We start from the raw sequence: 20010 nt of genomic DNA on the forward strand, positions 1-20010 counted from the left end.
AAATCTAAATAAAATATATAAAGCCAAAAATTATAGTATCATGCATAAATCATAATAATAGGTATGATAAAAACCTTAGCAATATAATCTGCTTGTCTGTAGAAGAGGATTGTAAGCAAACAGTATAGCTATGGTGAGATGAAGGAGTAGCTGCCCCAGATGTAAAGTGTTATGGGGCAAGATTGGCCAATCCTGATTGCTCTTTAGTGTATGGTGGCATTTAGAAATAAATGACTGTCTTACATTTGCATTCAAAACTGGGGCTCCAGTTCCATGGAGCTTACACTGAGATCAAATCTTTCAGAACCAGACCAGACTTACACTGGCTGCAAGCCATACCTCTCAACTGTACAGATGTTTGAATAATGTCCATATTTTTGCCTCATATTTTTTTTCCATTTTTCATAAAATTGTGATTTTTCTGGCAAATAATTGGCAAGTCATTAAAGACTGAACTCAGAAAATAATGACAGTTGGGTTTCAGACTTCATGCACTTCAGAACATTCATGCTAATGTAACACCTGTTATTCTATCAACTTTCTAAGTTTGTAAGAGTAATATTTAAATTCTTTCGCAATTTTGGGATTATGTTCCCCCATTATTTATAACTTTGTCCAGATTTTATGCTCTAAGAGGTTGAGAGATATGGACCAACCATTTTGGCCCTGTTTGTTATTGTACTTTGGGCATGTTATAAACTGTGGCATCACTTGCTACATATGTTTGCTGCATTTTAAAGCAAAAAAAAAACATTTTTTTGCAACATTTCTGAATGGGATAGTACTTTGTATGTGGTATAAGCTATTGAAACTGCTTGCTGCAAAAAATATATATTTTGAAACAAACTTGAGTGTTTTTGGACTCTGTGTGTGGTATAAATGTAGATACAAATGTAGAAAGCAATTTGCTACAGTTTAAAAGAAGATACGTTTTTTTTTTTATTAATCCTTGTTGTGGGGCATGGTCCAATACTTAGGGTCAGCACTGGGTGCAAAGACAGCTAAATACACCACTGTAACAAGATGTCTCATTTTAAACATTTTGTTATGTGTTCTTCAAATATAAATGTCAAGAAATTCACCTTACAAGTCAGCCAAAGCTCAGCAACATATAATACAGAGGATTATAAGGATGTCAATGATCATGGCTTGCTTATTAAGTGCTTGCGACATGTATGGCAAGGAAAGCACCATAAGAGCAAAGCATCCATGTCCATACTGCTGTCAGTGATCATGACCTGCTTATTAAGTGCTTGCGACACATATGGCAAGGAAATCACCTCAAGAACAAAGCATCCATGTCCATACTGCTGTCAGTGATCATGACCTACTTATTAAGTGCTTGCAACATGTATGGCAAGGAAATCACCTCAAGAACAAAGCATCCATGTCCATATTGCTGTCAGTGATTATGACCTGCTTATTAATTGCACAAGACATGTATGGCAAGGAAATCACCTCAAGAACAAAGCATCTATGTCCATACTGCCTGTCAGTGATCATGACCTGCTTATTAAGTGCTTGCGACATGTATGGCAAGGACATCACCTCAAGAACAAAGCATCCATGTCCATACTGCTGTCAGTGATCATGACCTGCTTATTAAGTGCTCGCGACATGTATGGCAAAGAAATCACCTGAAAAACAAAGCATCCATGTCCATACTGCTGTCAGTGATCATGACCTGCTTATTAAGTGCACAAGACATGTATGGCAAGGAAATCACCTCAAGAACAATGCATCCATGTCCATACTGCTGTCAGTGATCATGACCTGCTTATTAATTGCTTGCAACACATATGGCAAGGAAATCACCTCTAGAGCAAAGCATCCATGTCCATACTGCTGTCAGTGATCATGACCTGCTTATTAAGTGCTCGAGACACATATGTCAAGGAAATCACCTCAAGAACAAAGCATCTATGTCCATACTGCTGTCAGTGATCATGACCTGCTTATTAAGTGCTCGCAACACGTATAGCAAGGAAATCACCACAAGAGCAAAATATCCATGCCCATATTGCTATCAGTGATCATGACCTGCTTATTAATTGCTTGCGACACATATGGCAAGGAAATCACCTCAAGAGCAAAGCATCCATGTCAATACTTCTGTCAGTGATCATGACCTGCTTATTAAGTGCTCGCAACACGTATGGCAAGGAAATAACCTCAAAATCAAAGCATCCATGTCCATACTGCTGTCAGTGATCATGACCTGCTTATTAAGTGCTCATGACATGTATGGCAAGGAAATCACCTCAAGAACAAAACATTCATGTCCATACTGCTGTCTGATCATGACCTGCTTATTAAGTCCTTGAGCCACTTATGGCAAGGAAATCACCTTAAGAACAAAGCATCCATGTCCATACTGCTGTCAGTGATCATGACCTGCTTATTAAGTGCTCGAGACACATATGGCAAGGAAATCACCTCAAGAACAAAGCATCCATGTCCATACTGCTGTTGTTTGCTGGTCAGTGCTGGCAGATTTGACTGCCTAGCATATGACCTGACCTTAACAAGTTAAGCACAGGTGGATTAGATCAATAATAACACTTAACTGGTTTGTCTCTTTCCAGTTATCAGAGCATAATCATTGCATTCTATGTTGTAAAAACTGCTTATGATCAGAGGGTATGTCTTGTGCTCATGGCTTCTGGCTGGTGAGTGAATGTGACAGTGAGAGCAGACTTGTAAAGGACATTGCTGGGCATGCATTCCAGTAGCATGCATTCTATCTGAAAGGCTTAATATATATTTTAACAGTCTGGGTGGAAAATTGTGATCGGGCAGAGCTGTAACTAGATTGCCTGACACCATTAGCAGTTGCCCAATTATTTGAAATGGCACTTCACATGTGCCTACAAATAGAGTATCAGCATTCATTTCTTAATGGTATTACTGGTCTACTGTACTATCAGCATCTGGAGTTTGTCCCACCTAAAACGTTTTACCTGGGGTAGTAAACACCTTTGCTCCATCCTAGCTATACCTCTATGAACAGGTATCTGATAATAAGCACCTTCTTATCTGTTCAATAAAATAGACGTTAAGACATTTAGCTTGTAAGAAAAACTCCAGAGGTGAATCTTGACATATATTTTAAGAACACATAGCAAACTACTTACCTGACATCTGGCCATAATTATTTGTAATGTAAGAAACTTTCTTGTTCTTGTTAGATACATTTTTATTAATTTCCTGAGTCTTGCTTCTTTGCATTTCAGAAACTTTTGTTACTTCTCTGATATGTTTTTTGTGGATAAAGTAATACATTTTCAGATGTTTTTGCTGACAGTAGTCTCTCCTTTGATAATCACATTGCCACAGTAGTCAGGAAATCCTTCTATGTGGCACACCTCATCACAAAAGGTTTCTCATCCAGGAAAAAAGAGGTCATTGTTCCCCTCTACTCTTCACTCATTAGACCCATTATAGAGTACAATGCCCCTTTTGGTATGTACCTCACAAGACATCTACAGCAACTAGAAAGGCTGCAGAAATACCTCACAAAGAGGGTTACTGTCCTCAAACAGATGCCCTATGCAGACCATCTCAAAAAACTCCAGCTTTACTCCATTGCATATTGCCTACTCAAAGGTGATCTCTACATGCTCCACTTAAGGAAATCCCAATCCCTCCAAGCTACACACTCCAGGGATCTAAACCTTGTCACCGCAATAAACAGAAGATGCTGGAGGGATAGATTCCTGTCCCAGAGACTTCCCATACTCTGGAGCAAATTACCCATCTATATCAAACAATGCTCCTCATTAGCACTCTTCAAGAAAAATCTTGATGATTGGATGGGAAATAGGAAATTCACCCCGGGGATCACCTCTGTGGCTCTGCTCGACAGGGGCACAGGAAAATGATTTTCTTGGGTGGCAACACCCAGGGTACCTTTTTTTCTAGGTTTGTATAGACCCTAGAGCTGATAGAATATTACCTACCTATGAACCTATCAACCTATGAAGTCAGAATCTGACACACAGACACACAAAGACACACACACAACACACACACCCACACACACATACACACACATATGCATGTACAGGTACACATACATACATACATACAGAGGTATACACAGAGACAGACATAACCACACAAGCAGAACCAAATGAATAAATAAATAAATGCAATATGTGACCTTCACAGGCTGTTGATCATCAGTGAGTAGTGGAGATGGCTCAATTAAAAATTATTTGTGGGAAGACCTATGTAATGATGAGGAAGATGATTCGAGACTACAAACTAGAAAATATGGGACACGTTGCATTAACAGTGTTGTGCAGTGAAGGAGTTAGTGAAGTTGTGAGAAATCTATTAGTAAGTAGTTATTCAAAGTTTGTCAACATGAGGGAGGAATGGAGATCATCAAGGGAACATGGGGTTAATGGGAGATAATGCTGAGGAACAGAAGTTAGGTAAAGGTGTTGAGACAAGCATAGAAGAGATGACTGTTAGCGCTCAATGAGGCAAAAGTGAAAAGGAAAACAAACCTATTTTACAACAAAGATCATGTTTCTCCTTATTTGTTGCTCCATTGTCTATAATACAAAGAGAAGCTTTGGCCTTAAAAGATGATCTGTTGAATTTTCAATTACTCTTAATTTTGCTTTCAGTTTTAAAAATAATTATGCACTTATGTGCACTGCAGGTATATATATAACTTCTTATGCTTGATGGAGCCATTCTTTGAAATTACAAAAGCCATACTGAAACTGTCCATTGGTTATAACATGAAGCTGTCACACATACTATTACATATATAATTAAGTGCTTTCCTAACACCCTTTGGTGACACTGGTGGATGCAAGCATTGCTTGTGGCAGGTGGTGGGACATACATTTAGGTATCCTTTTTGTTTCAAGAGGCATTTTCTGTTAAAGTTAGAAGAAATACATTTACTTACAAATTGTACTACTTCAGGTAGTATAATCTGTACTACTTGTATTTTAAGAACTACAAATTGTATTACCTAGAGGATAAAACCCCATTTTGTGTATTTTTCTGTATATATTATCATTTATTACAAGCAATCTAATTTTAATATAGAAATAACATACTGTTTATATTAACTTATTTTGTGCTAAAAATTTCCTGGATTTACGAAGCCCTTTATAGTATGCAGGATTCGTTTAAGAACTAATTTTGGCAATATGGCCGACATGCGATCCAGGAACGAGCTCCCGGGATGTGCACGTGAGCTCTTAGGCTAATCCTGCATGGACAGAGCTCCTGCATGCAAATTACCCTCATTTACAGGTGAAAATCATGCAAATGAGGGTAATATGTGATCCAGGAAGCTGGCAGCCGTCCATGCAGGACGAGTGCAGTGTGCAGAAATGCACCCGGTTAGTAACCGAGTACAGTTCTGCAATCTACAAAACGGAGCTATGACAGCTCCAAATAAAGGCTGCACATCATTGAGGAAGCATGCCAATGTCCAAGTAGAAGGCCACTGGCATTGCAAACTGTTAAAGAAAAATTAACAACTTTTAAATTTATTTTCGCTGATCTCGCCTGGTTAAGCATAGGGCAGTGACACGCAAATGGGATTGGGGGGATAATAAAATAAACCTAAAATAAGCATTCTAACTGAAATCAGTATTCTGCCATGCAAGTCAATGGCAGTCAGAAGACAACCAGGCCAGTGAGTAATGGTTGCTAAGGGGGGAGACTCAGTGTGGGACATGTAACTATGCATTAGCAGGCAATCCTATGCAAATGAGGGAAGGGTTAGTGAATCCCAGATTTTCCTAGGGTGTCAGGCAGGTCTCAAGAGTGTAAGAGTATAAATATCTAGGTGCAAGACTAGAATATACGTGATATCATGGGGGGGGGGGTGTGTGTCAGGCATACTGTAAGTGAATTGGAGACCTGTGGCTCGGGATTGCTCCTAGCTTAGCACAGCTAAGCTAGGGGTGTGTCTAAACCTGCCAAGTACTCTTTACAAAGTTTAAGCAGGTGTGCATGCCATGCACCGGGTTTTACAGGAAGAAAAAGGAAGTTAAATCAGGAAAAAGAAGCTCTGTGCACATTGGTGCACTCCGTTTGCATGGTGCGCACATGGGCCTAAACAGGGATGCAATGGGAAGGGAAAACAGCAGTAGGAAGGTAAGAAAGGAGAACTAGCTGAGCTGCCAGGTGAAATGCATCAGAATCAGCTAATCACACAGAAAGCAGACCAGCCCAGCCCAGAACACCATTATAAACCAAGGAAACACCTTCCCCTTGGTTTATCCACGCTCTACACCACCGGTGTATACAAGCGGGGAAATTTTAAAACCAAACCTACAAAATGAGAAGGGCTGCAGCAGGCAACATAGAACAACAAGTACAAAAGGCTGAGGGTGATGAGGATGTCAATGCTGCCGAACAACCCACAGTGAGGAGACAGAGAAGAGTGTACAGACCCAGGGTAACCTACCAGGGGCTACATGAGCTGGAGATAGTGGAGCGCTATAGGGTGGACAGAGACCTCTTACAGCAAATAGTTGAGCTGTGCAGGCCACACCTGACACACCACACTGGCTGAGAGGAACCCATCCCAGTGGATACCAAGGTATGTGTAGGCCTAGGTATACTAGCCGCAGGTACCTCCCAAACTACAACTGGGGATAACATGGGCATCTCACAGGCATCAGCATCCAGAGTATTCCACCAGCTCCTGGATGCCATATCAGAACATGCCAGTGAGCACGTATATTTCCTTAACACACGTGAGGTGTTGACCCACAATATGCATCTCTTCTACCAAATAGCTAACTACCCTGGGGTAGTGGCTGCTATAGGCTGTACGCACTTATGCATCAAAGCACCACCTGGTGAGCAGGGTAGGGCCTACATCAACCACAGGGGCATCCCCTCCATCAACTGCCAGGTCATATGTGATGCTCAGGGCATTAAACTGAATGTGTGTGCTGGCTTCCCTGGAAGCTATGACGATTCACACGTATGGCAATTGACACAGCTGTACCACAGATTTGATGATGTGGACATCCCCTACGGTCACCTAGTGGGGGATGCTGGGTACCCAATGGAGCTGTGGCTGATGACACCCATCAGAAATGCACACACACCTGAACAACAATGCCATAATGATGCACACGCACAAGCCAGACATATAATAGAGCATGTGTTTGGGATGCTGAGGTCACGGTTCCGGTGTCTGGACACATCCGGTGGAGCCCTGCAGTATTCACCAGCTACATGTATTCAAATAGTAATGGTATGGGCTATGCTACACAATATAATCCTACGGAAACAGCTGCAGCAGGAACAGCATGGGGCAGGGCCACACAGCCCTCCACCAATGCCAAGGCCTGTACAGGTACAGAGTGACTCTGAGGAGGAACAACCTGAACCTGCCCCAGTAGGCAGAAGGGGGCATGCCCAGTATGCCCTGGCCTTAGCAAAGAGGCAATGCATAGCATATGCACTGACACAGTAGGGCCCAAGGGAATGACACCTCTCTCTGACTCGCACAGACAGTAAAAGGGATGCCAAACATGACACTACCTGTGCCCTACCATGTATTGGGAGTGTACTATGTGCATCCGACATAGGCAGCCCTCCAGCACCATCCTCAAGTCCGGGACATCCTCAAGGTAAGTCAATCAACTTACCAATTGCCAAATGGAGTAGAATGTGTTTTTACTTGTAGCTATGGTATGGATGTGAACATGCAAGGGAATTGGGTGGCCAGATGTCAAGGCAGTAGACAGTAGACACCCATAGTGGCTGCATGAGATCTGTAACACATACTGGAGTCATCATAGTAGCCAGTACTACACAGGGTGTCAAAACCCACTGCAGGAAATGGCCTGAGTGACAGGAGTGTACATAAGAGCCACACATTCCAGTCAGGAAGGATCACATACCCAGCAACAGTCTCAGCCAGCAGGACAGGTGAAGACAAACACAAACAAATTCTGTACTATGGCCTCTGAATGCACCCTATGGTTAACCCCTCCCCCAGGCCTAGACAGACAGACCTCAGCAGGCCAGGAAGTTGGATGTAAATTGTGAAGGCTAGGAAGTCAGACACAAATAAGTAGGTAAACAAAGCTAGGCTCTGTACTACACTGGTAAGCCCTAGCCAGCAGGATAGGTAAGACTACAGACTGAAATGGAGTACCTGACATACCAGTACAGTCCTAGCAAATGTGTACAAGTGTCAGGTGCACCCCCCCATCCAACGTACACATAGAGTAACAGTCAGGTGTGCCCCCCCACTCCTGTGTAGAACAGTAGAAACAGTCAAGTGTCTCCCCCTGCTATCCAGAAATGTAGCAACAGTCCATGGCAAATGACCAATGGATACCCTGCAGACACAGCATGCTACCTGTTGGTGTGCAACAAAAGGTCAGCACCACAGTACAGATAAACTGGACGTGATCCACACATTGAACACAGACGGCCATACTGGGCATTCTCACACACAGAGGAATGAAGGCAATGTCAGTCAACAACATACTGAGAGGTCATACTGGGCATGCTCACACACTTAAACACATGAAGGCCATCTCTGCAAACACCAGCGGACCAGACATATCTGGAAGTTGCAGTTCTCTGTGCGGACACATGTCAGTATGCACCACTCCTGCCTTGCACATACAGTGGATAGGAATACAGACAAATATGTAAGGACAACACACTATAATAAGCCACAGGTACATGAGCATATATGTGTGGAAGAGGGTGACTGTGACAAGGAGCCATGTGGGTCTGTCCCAACTGGCACACAGCCAAAGGGCTCCCAACACATGAGGTGCGGATGTAACCCACTGCGGATACTAGCCACCAGTACCTGTCAGCATGACAGACTATGTGGTGTATGTGCCAGTTGAGCAACAAGACTGTACAAGGAAGCAGCCATCTAGTAGCTGTATACATGCACCTGTGACATATGACCCCATGTGTGCCCGCATGTGGCATGTCAACCCCTACATGAATGGGGTATGGCCCATGCACACACTGCCCTCCCCATAGCAGTAGTATGACAAGCCTGCTGAGGTCATCCAATGTGAATTACACCTTTGGGAGAGCTATAGCTCAGTAATATGCATGGTGCATCCCATAACTGTGTACAGCTGTAGTGACAGAGTAGTAAGGTAGTAGTACTAACCCCAGACTTGTCAATTGTGTGATTGTATGTTTGTGTGTGTGCCTGTCTGCCTCTGACTGTGTAGAGAGAAATGCTTGTTAGGCTACTCATACTCCATGCAATACATATATTCAACTTTGGCAAGGCTGCTGATGTCACTCACTTAGAAGTACACCTCTGGGAACATGATAGCCCAGTAATCACCGTAGCATGTCCTGTAACTGTGTACTGCTGTAGTGTGATAAACTAGTTAGGTAGGTGTTTGAGCCCCAGCCCTGGAAATTTGTGTGTGTGTGTGTGTGTGTGTGTGTGTGTGTGTGTGTGTGTGTGTGTGTGTGTGTGTGTGTGTGTGTGTGTGTGTGTGTGTGTCTGACTGGGTATAGAGCAATGCCTTTTAGGCTGCTCACACTCCTTACAATACAAATACTCTACTTTGCAAAGGCTGCTGATGTCACTCACCTAGAAGTACACCTCTGGGAACATGATAACCCAGTAATTGCCATAGCACGTCCTGTAACTGCATACTGCTGTAATGCGATAAACTAGGTAGGTAGGTGTTCGAACTCCAAGCCTGGAAATGTGTGTGTTTGTGTTTGAGTCTGTGCACGTGTGTGTCTGACTGGGAAGAGAGCAATGCTTTTTAGGCTACTCACACTCCATACAATACAAATACTCTACTTTGCCAAGGCTGCTGATGTCACTCACCTAGAGGTACACCTCTGGGAACGTGATAGCCCAGTAATCGCCATAGCGCATCCTGTAACTGCGTACTGCTGTAGTGTGATTTAGAACTGTGGTAGTGTTCCATCTCCATCCATGCCAGTTCCAGATGTGATGTGTGTGCAATGCATTATAGGCTACACACTTGCAGTACATTACAAATGGCCTACTTTGGTAGTCCTGCTGATGTCATTAATTGTGAAATACACCTTTAGGGAAGATGTACTTCAGTAATGTCCATGGCGTGTGATATAACTGTGTAGTGCTGTAGTGTAGTAAAGTGTAGTAGTAAACTAGTTAGGTAGATGTTCTACTCCCAGACATGACAGGTGTGTGTGTTTGTGTTTGTAACTCGTATCTTGTGGAGAGGTGGTTATGAGTCTGTGGGCAATTTGGTCGGGTTTTGCTAATTTCATTTATGCTGGCCCTACAATATATCACAATGTCAACTATACAGGGATAACAGATGTAAATGGCTGAGAGGCTGGGATGCAAAGCCATACCCATATATGTGACATCAAGGCCTGCCAATCACAGTTAGCAATCCCACTGTGCCTTCACATGTGACTCACAACGGACATACCATGCCTGACAACATGGCCTGTATGGACAGATGACATTGACATCAGGAAATGCTGTTAGCATGTTATCAATGTAGGTGCAAAGTAAATCTGCTGACCAGTACCACTCCCTGCCACACGTAGGTAAGACTGGCACATCTGATGATAAGCTGTGCTCACAGCATGGGCCAGAAACCCCAGGTACAGTTCTACATGTCACTGTACATGCATGTGGGAGGTGTGCACATCCTAGACACCATCCAAGTCATGGACTAGGGAACACAGACATGCCAAGTGATGCACAGCATTGGCCACACACAATAGTTACCCAGGTGACTGGAAGACGGGAGCAATACCCACCTCTGCGGGCTAATGAAGATGCTACATGTCTGTGCCACAATGCTGACCATTGTCATGTGGGCTGATGCCAAGGTTTACCTATTGCCTACCCTTGTATAGCCTGCTGGCACTGTTGGCCACCACGCACATATGCAGACATGCACCCATGCATGTCTGAACTGGACCCTGTGTGGTCGTGTGTGTGTTGTATGTTGTGTATGTCCACATCCACATGCATTACTCCCCCTGGGACACAGTGAAGCATGCCGCCTTATGTCTGACACCCCCTCATACTCACTGGCCATACAACCTCCATGTCATCCGTGTGATGCATGCATTCCATGCACACAGATATGTTGTGGCATTCCCACTAATAACGGGTTGCACAACTGGCCTTGCCAAGTGTGTTAATGTGTGTGCGTCCCTGTGTGAGTGTGCCTGTGCTGACACTTGCACCTGTTCATGCAGACTGGCACGTGTATGTCACCTAATGTACATCTACCATATCCCTGTTGCATATATCACTCACCATCACATATATGTTCTGAGTACTCCCCACCAGATAACCCATGTGGCACATCCAATAACAGCATCGAATTGTGATAGCACTGCATAGCTGTCGGGTGATTGATACCCTGTGCTGGTAGGTGTGTGACACAAACATGCGTCGGATTTACCCTCCCAACCCTCCCTGATATGCATTCACCTCTGTCTGCCTCCCCCACTCCCTCTCTGGCAGATGTGGAGGGCCACACCTGCATTGCTTAGGCAGCAGCATGTGTATTTAACGTGATGCTCAAGATCAGCTGATGGCCTCTGCATGAACTGCAGCCCTTCCCTAGCTGATTGCATGTGGAACAGGTGTGGTAACATTCCCATAGCCAATTGCATGGAAATGCACTCCAATACCTCCAATACCTGGGAACATCCTGGTGGTGTTGGCCCTTGTCTATCACTGTGAGCAGGAGCTAGAACTGTCATTTAGCAAACAGCATTTCAGATGGGTTGGAGATTTACCTCTAACAACATACACTGTGGGAAGAGGGCAACAAACAAGAGTGGGATGTGCCTGACCTGAATACGAACTGTAAGTGCTGCTATATTGCATATGGAGTAATGCTGGATCAACAGTGTTTGTCTGGATATGCCTGTCATACATGTCACAATACCTGCCATGTCATTTCCATGTATATCAGGAATCCCCACCTGCAGGCTCATCTGCAGACTGGGCAGTGTTGTGCCTTTGGTGTCATGTGTTAGCCACGATACAGCTATCTGTGGAATGCAGAAGGTAGTGTGAGGAATGCAGTCTGTTGATGTTGAAGGCCATGACAGCTACTGACTATATATCCCTCATTGGACATATGTTGCAACAAACCCCGTTACAATGGTAGATTAATGGTTTATCACAACAACATGTCTATACTGGCCCTGTGTATGTGCTGTCAGCCACACCTCTGTCAACCTTTGTATGTATGTATGTCATGCATGAAGTGGTGCATATGTGCTGTACACCGTAAATAGTGTCATCATATCTGATAATACGCCAGTGATATATCAGAGTGCTGCACATGTCATGTACAGTAGGGGTTACACTTAATGCCATACCCTGGAAATCCTGTGGATGTTTGTACAGTACTGAGGTCTGTGTAGTGATGGTGAATGTGGGCAGTGTGTGTATTGTTAATATGTGCTATGGCCTATGTTCAGACTGTGGTAGATGTCATTGTTCTAGCTCCCCTTCTATCTGTTTTTACATGCTGCCCCACTGTATGGTACCGTTTTACCTTACATGTGTGTAGGGCCATACACACACATGTCCCATACCACAGACAGCCATCAGACCAGACTATGTAGCAGCCCAGTTTATGTAGGGTAATTCGGTGAGTGGCACATATGAGGATAGTGTAGGACAGATAGTCCATATACTGTACTATTATACTAACGTATCATATGTGGATGTGGCTGTGTTCACATTGGTTGTGGTTATGCACTGTCACACAGGTATATCCTACCCTGTGTTGTGACATGGCTGTCAAGCCTGCTATATATGCAGGTACTGTGCAATGATAACCTTAGGATGTCTGTCAGTAGCCAATGGAACACATGTTATGAGCAGATGTCACCTTTCACACACACACCATGTCTATGACAACAATTCCAATGACAGTAGGAAATGTCTATTAATATTCCAGCTATACATACCAGACATCCCCTTGCACTACTACATTGGGATTATAGGGGCTGGGGTAGGGCTACACTCCTTGGCCAGGACATATGGTGGGATGATATGGACATGTACTTATCCAGATAGCTATATATATATATATATATATATATATATATATATATATATATATATATATATATATATATATATATATATATATATATATATATATATATATATATATATATATATGAGTACACATGTGTAGTACTTCCAGTTACCACTGTCATGGCAACCACCCACTATGAATCCCTACATCATGTGGGCATATTCCCTGTACATTCCCTGTGTGATGGACATCTTTCCTGTGCATGGGCATCAATGTTACAGGCAGCAGGTAGCAATACCTCTTAGAGGAGAACCTGCACACTCAGGGCAGCCACATATATGAAGGAGGATAGGGACATACAGACAGACTGTGAGTAGAGTGGTGTAATGCTTTGCATAGTGCTGGTGTTACAGGGTGTGTGTGTACGTGTACATATTAGTTTACCTTGGACTGTAGTCTGTCTGCATAGTTAGTTCACTACTGTGGGCTTATCCTTTAACTGGACAGAGGTGTGCCTCTCATGTGTTGTTTGTCTGCCACACAGGTCCTGTGTCGGATATTACACTGGCAGTGTGCGTGTTGCATGCTAGCAGTACATGGCTGTATCCATTTGTGTGCCTGATGTCATATTCCTGCATTAGGGTATGTTGCAACACATCCTGTAACACCAGCATGTTCCAGGGTGTGTAACTTTAATATTGTGGATATGGCCCTGCATTCCTGCCTTTGTCCTCCACATATATGGCAGCCTTTGTCCTGGTTTGATACGGGTAGGGGTTGTTAGGTAATGGCCTATCATTAACTACTGCTAGCATTCCTACTATCATCCCAGTCATAGCGTGGACACCCACATTTATTGGCCAGGGACCATACATGTGACAGATACACTGACATTACCACAAGTAATGAATGTCCCCCTAGGGCTTGACTACAGGGTGTAACTGGAGGCTGCTGAACTACATCTGATATTGTTGACTGCTACGTATCATGCAGGCAAATCTGTTGTCAACTGTTGTACAAATTGAAGGGCTTAGCCTGGACATCATAGTATGTTATATATCTGCACTGTCTGTATCTACTGTTCTGTGTGGGCCTTGCATCCATCACTGGTTATACACATCAATATCCATGTGCTGTCAGTAATGGCATACATTATTGAATGGTACACAGATAAAGGTTGTCAATTTATACATACCTGTGTGTCATGTTATGTCCTTTGAAATGTGAGTGGGTATATGTGGAATGTAAGTATCCCCTTTGTGGGGCTGGTTGCCACACCACACATGTCACAGGTACTGGTTATAGGGCTTGTGGCTGGGGATATACATTGCACCCAGTATGCCCACTACTGCTACACATGTATGGCTGCTAATACCCTTTGTATGTGTATATGTGTATGTACCCATATATCCCATACATCTTATCTATCTATATGTATTTATATATATATATATATATATATATATATATATATATATATATATATATATATATATTCATATATAGATAGATATATACACTGAACATATTAATCCATCTATGTACGATTACTGTTATATGGTTATTTGTGAGTCATACATACACATATACATACCTATAGCTGTCTATCTCTCTTCATTTACAGATGTATCTCTGTCCATATGTCCATGCATGTTTAGCCTATATGTGTGGCCTGTACCTCATTCTCTTGGCAATTGACATGGATGGCCTTAGAACTGAGGTCAGCCATTCGTGCCAACACGTACGTGTTTCAGACGTATCATATCCAGCAATATATATGTTCTACCACATATAACTGTGTAACTTGCAATGTTTGAAATGTATTAGAGTAGGATATGACAGATATTCATATATATATATATATACCCACATTATGGCACACTATGTCCAGGATTCATGCATTAAGAGGTTGTGTGGTGTGTTATTACTACATTCTCTGTGTTGTTGACTGATTGTGCTGGATGATATGTATGTGGAGTGAGTGGTTATGTACATCTGTCATGGTTTAATGGTAAATCACGTAGTGTATGATGTGCAGAGTCCCAGGTGTAAGCCTTCTAGAGGCTGTATATTGTGTATCAGGGCAGAACACCGGCTGTCGGATACAGAGTGAGTTAGGGACAGTTGAGCGGTCATACACTGGTGTGCGTGGATTTGCACAGAACTAAGCAATGCTAAGCTCAGGTTGCATTTCCTTACACTCAGCTAGAATCTACTTAGCTCAGTCTATGTAGGCAATGCGTACTCCTGCGTGAATACATGTGCACACACTTACAACTGCTTATCCATGCGTACTACTACTGTTATGCACTTACACATCCTTACTAGTGCCTTAGTCATTATGTCACTTCACATGTGCATTTAAGGCAGTACCCTGTGCAAATATAAATGTTACTTAGTAGGTTATGCAGCACAATGAAGTTAACATATGGATGTCACATGAAATATAGGATGTGCTGCAGTGGGACTCGACCCGGGAAGCATGCATGTTAGGCAGATACTCTGGCCACTACATAATTGATGTTTTGCTTCATTTGCGTATGTCTACCATAATGTACCATAATGTTATACCCATGTTCCCTTTCCCCGAACCATGAGCTCCACATACATGGCATCCATCCATTCCCCGGTTGCTAGCCCTGCCATACCACACCTCCACACATTTCCCTCTCTGCACGTCTTGATAACACCTCCAGTATAGTGTCCCCAACCAAGCATCTGCAGGCTCTTCATCTGTTTAGTCCATGTACATACGTATACTGGAGAAACCACTTTATAACACACAGCAAAGCTTTCAGGCATAAAAAACCCTTCTTCAGTGCATTACAAATTACAAATGAATAGCATACTGAATTTATACAGGGTCATTATCACATGACCAGCAGCCCCTTGGTCATATGACATACAAACAAATATACAATATAAAATCATATTTAAAAAACATATTTAGAAATCTTAACAATAAAGATACTATTTAAGTTTGGTATGTTGTAAGTGTTTGAGAACAGGTTTTAAAGTAATAACATCATTAAGTCCTGGTGGTTGATCTGCTGCTAGACTAATTATCCATTCATATTCCTTCAATTCAAGTAAATTATTAATATCACCTCCAAGTAGGTGTTGATTTAACAATATGAATAACTCTAAATGAAAATCTATGATGAGTACCATTTTCTAATACATGCTTATATAATGCATTTGTGGCTACTGTTCTCCTTATTTCTGATCTATGCTCAACTATCCTATCCTTGAGTTTTCTTGTAGTTTTACCTATGTAGAACGATGGGCATTGGGAGCAAGTAGCCATATAAACAACAGACGTGGTAGTACAAGAGGCTTTTAAGTTAAAGGAATATAATTTATTCGTTACTGGATGTCTAAACTGATGACTGGTTTGATCAAAAATATCAGGACAGCATGTACAATTAAGGCATTTGTAAGTGCCAGGTTTAACAGGCACCGAGATGGAAGAGAAATTTAAATCCTTATAACAAATTTTTTGTTTTAGGGTTTTCAAGTTTCTATATGAGAAATGTGGTCTATCACCTAAAACTTTTTTAACATTCATACATGCCATAAGAATCAACCAATTTTTCTGTATAACTTGTTTAATCAGATGTGTTTTAGCATTAAAAGAAGTAACAAATCTAATTTTGGTGTTACATTGCCTGTTATCATTGATTCTAATTCCTTCTAGATAGGTAGGTCTAAGGGTAGTATTTCTATCAGCTATAGTTTTATTTTTTAACTCAACTAGCAACCTACTATCGTAGCCACTGGATACAAATTCCTTAAACATATCTTCGAGCGGTGAAATAAATTTTATATCTTCTGTGTTCAATTTACTCACTCTACCAAACTGGGAAGTAACTACACTCCTAAAAACATGTGGTGCATGCATACTCTTAAAGTGCAAGTAACGTCCCGAGTGTACTTCCTTCTGATAAACGCTAGTATGAAAGCAGTCTTGTGACCTATACAACATTAAATCTAAGAACACTATTTTCTCTTCTGAATATTCATCTTAAACTTCAAAAAGTCCGTGGTATTGTTTAAGTATTGTAAAAATTAATTTAATTCTGTCTGTGTACCTTTCCAGATCATAAAACAATCGTCTACAAAACGTTGGTAAAAAGCAATATTATCAACAAACTGGTTATTATCATTTAATATAAACTTCTGTTCCCAACAGTATAAAACTATGTTAGCATATGTATTCGCTGTTGATGTTCCCATAGCTACACCCGACAATTGTAGATACAATTGTTTATTAAACAAGAATATAATATTAGTTAGAACCAAGTCAAGCAAACTACAAATATTTTCTACTTTACGCGATGTTAAAGAAGACTGTTTCGTCAAAAATTCTCTAATGCAGTCAATTCCAAAACCATTGGGTATTACTGCAAAGAGTGAAGCTATATCTAGTGTTACTAGTAGCATATTGCCTTTCAATGTTTCCCTAGCTGATGGAGTATGATACCATTTACGTAATTTCAACAAAAGATCTGTAGTGTCTTTAAAACTGTAGTACAATCATTTAAAAATGGATAGAGTTGTTTCTGTAGATATATAGATATTGGCTCAGTAAGCCATCCTCCTCCTGACACTATGGGTCTCATGGGGGGGGGGTTATTTACTGATTTATGTATTTTAGGAACGCCATAAAGGCATGGTATAACAGGGCATGGAACAGTAAAAAAGTTGAACAAATCTATATCAATATCATCTTGTAGTTGTAATTCAAATATTGCCATGTTAATATTACTAATACACTTCTTGACGTCATCATTATTAATACATTTAAAGGCTGTGGTATCATTAAGCAAAGATAATACTGAGTCAACATAATCAACCTTATCCATAAGTACAATAACGTTTCCTTTGTCTGCTGATTTAATAATAATATTATCATTTGTGATTAGTGATTTAAGTGCCATATGTTCTTGATAAGACAAATTAAAGCACTTTGATGTTATAGAGTTATTATATAGTTCTCTAATTTCTAACTCACATATATCATGAAAAGCAGTTAACACAGGTATACTGCTAGGAATGAAGGCACTGTGGCTATTTTAATTTTTGCATTTCATGTTTAGCCCATTTTTCATAAAATTGTGTTTTTTGGCAAATTACTGGCAAATCATTAAAGACTGATGATAGAAAATAATGACAAACATTTGAGTTGCAGATTTCATACCCTTCAGAAATTTAATACTAATGCAAGACCTGTTATTCTATTATCTTTCTAAATTTGTAAGAGCAGTATTTAAAAATTGTCCTTATTTTTTGGTCTTTGTCCCACTTCTGTATGGCTTTGTCCCGATTTCTTGCTCTGATGTTGAGAGGTATGAGAAATGTGTCGGGGCCATCACAGTCAGCCAGAGACATTTCAAATTGTGACATAGTTGTTGCACCCCACTCCCCCATGTAGGAGGAGTTATGCAGTGTAAATGTGCAGATTATCCCCCCATCCAAGTTAGACACAAGTACTACAGTGGCTGTAATCTGTCCTTGATTTTGCAGAATGTTCTGTTTTTTGTCATATTTTTATACTGCTGATTTATGCTTATTATTATTCAGAAAGTGCAGCGGTTAGCATTGTCACCTCACAGCAAGACGTTCTCCCATTTGATTTTTGGTTGGAGCACCTTCTGTGTGGAGTCTGCATGTCCTCCCCATGGTCGAGTGACATTAAAATAGACATGCAGGTAGGTGTGAGCATGAATGGGCATGTCTTCTTTGATGGTTGGGTGTTGGGCTGGCAACTTGGCACCATAAAAATCCACTGCCAATCATGAGCAGACGGGAGTTCTGCTGTGGCGACCCCTAACCGGGAAAAGCCGAAAGTATTTTTATTATTCAGAAAGTGCATGTTGCTCTGTGTTTAAGTAGCAATGCTTAAATGACCATCAGGTAAGCTTGTCTGAGATTGTAAGATGCAAGTAAGCTTTAATAAGCATATTGTTAAAGAATTTCCAACATTGAAAGCCTTTCTGTTGTTGCCATGCAGGGAATACTTAAACAGCTAGATAACGTATAAGCCTTGGGTATTGAAATGCATATGGCAGTATTTGTAATAAAGGACAGGATTACATTATTTTAAGAAGCTCATTACATTTGTTGGAGACTTGCAGTCATCTTTGCAGGCTTTACCTGTAAACTAAATAGACTGCCAATCTATCATGTGTGGTCCATAACTTGTGCAGTAATCCTTTAAGCAATGTATCTTGAGCTTGTTTCTTGTTTGCTTTTCATTTTTTACTTCGATCATGTTTTCCAATGAAACAAGACGATAGTTGTTGTCAGGCAGCAGGTCTTTTTTGGACAAGAAACATTTTTACAAGTGGGGGAATCACAGAGATTGCTGCTTTCAGCATGCTACTTGGTACTTTAATAAAGCTGAATATAAATTATAATTAGAACTGCAGTGCAAGGAGAAGTGGTTTGAGATGAGTGCTGCTTGTTTTTCTTATACTTGATTTTGACTGGCATTCCAGTAATGTATTTAAAAAGTAATTTATTTTTCATGCCTCACAACCTTTTTGTTTCCATCTAGATATTAAGTAAGCTGTCATGCAGCCAACACATTGAAATACTTTTTTTCTTCTACACTTCATTTTGTCTTGATTGGACTCTCATAATGACGGTTTGGCACCCAGGGCAGCATATTTAATTAAAGTTACAGTTTTTGTGGTTTTGAGCATATCTCCACCCCTTTCTAGTTGGACACACCACTTCCCATTGACCCCACCCATTCAGCTGTCTCCTGCAGCCCTGCTTTGATTTGAAGTCACCAGCTGCCGCTGCAACTACCCCTCCATCAACTGGGAAAACTACTCAAGCACCAATACACTGGCCCAAAGCTTCCTGGAATTCATCAGTTTCAGTGCCTTGGACCAGCTCATTCTGACCCCCAGTAGAGGAAGCAACATCCTTGACCTGGTTATTACTAACATGAGCGACCATTGCTCTACACCAATAATCA

This window comes from Protopterus annectens, chromosome 5.part1 (genome assembly GCF_019279795.1).
Source record: "Protopterus annectens isolate FY-2018-M chromosome 5.part1, PAN1.0, whole genome shotgun sequence".
Classification (NCBI taxonomy): domain Eukaryota; kingdom Metazoa; phylum Chordata; order Ceratodontiformes; family Protopteridae; genus Protopterus; species Protopterus annectens.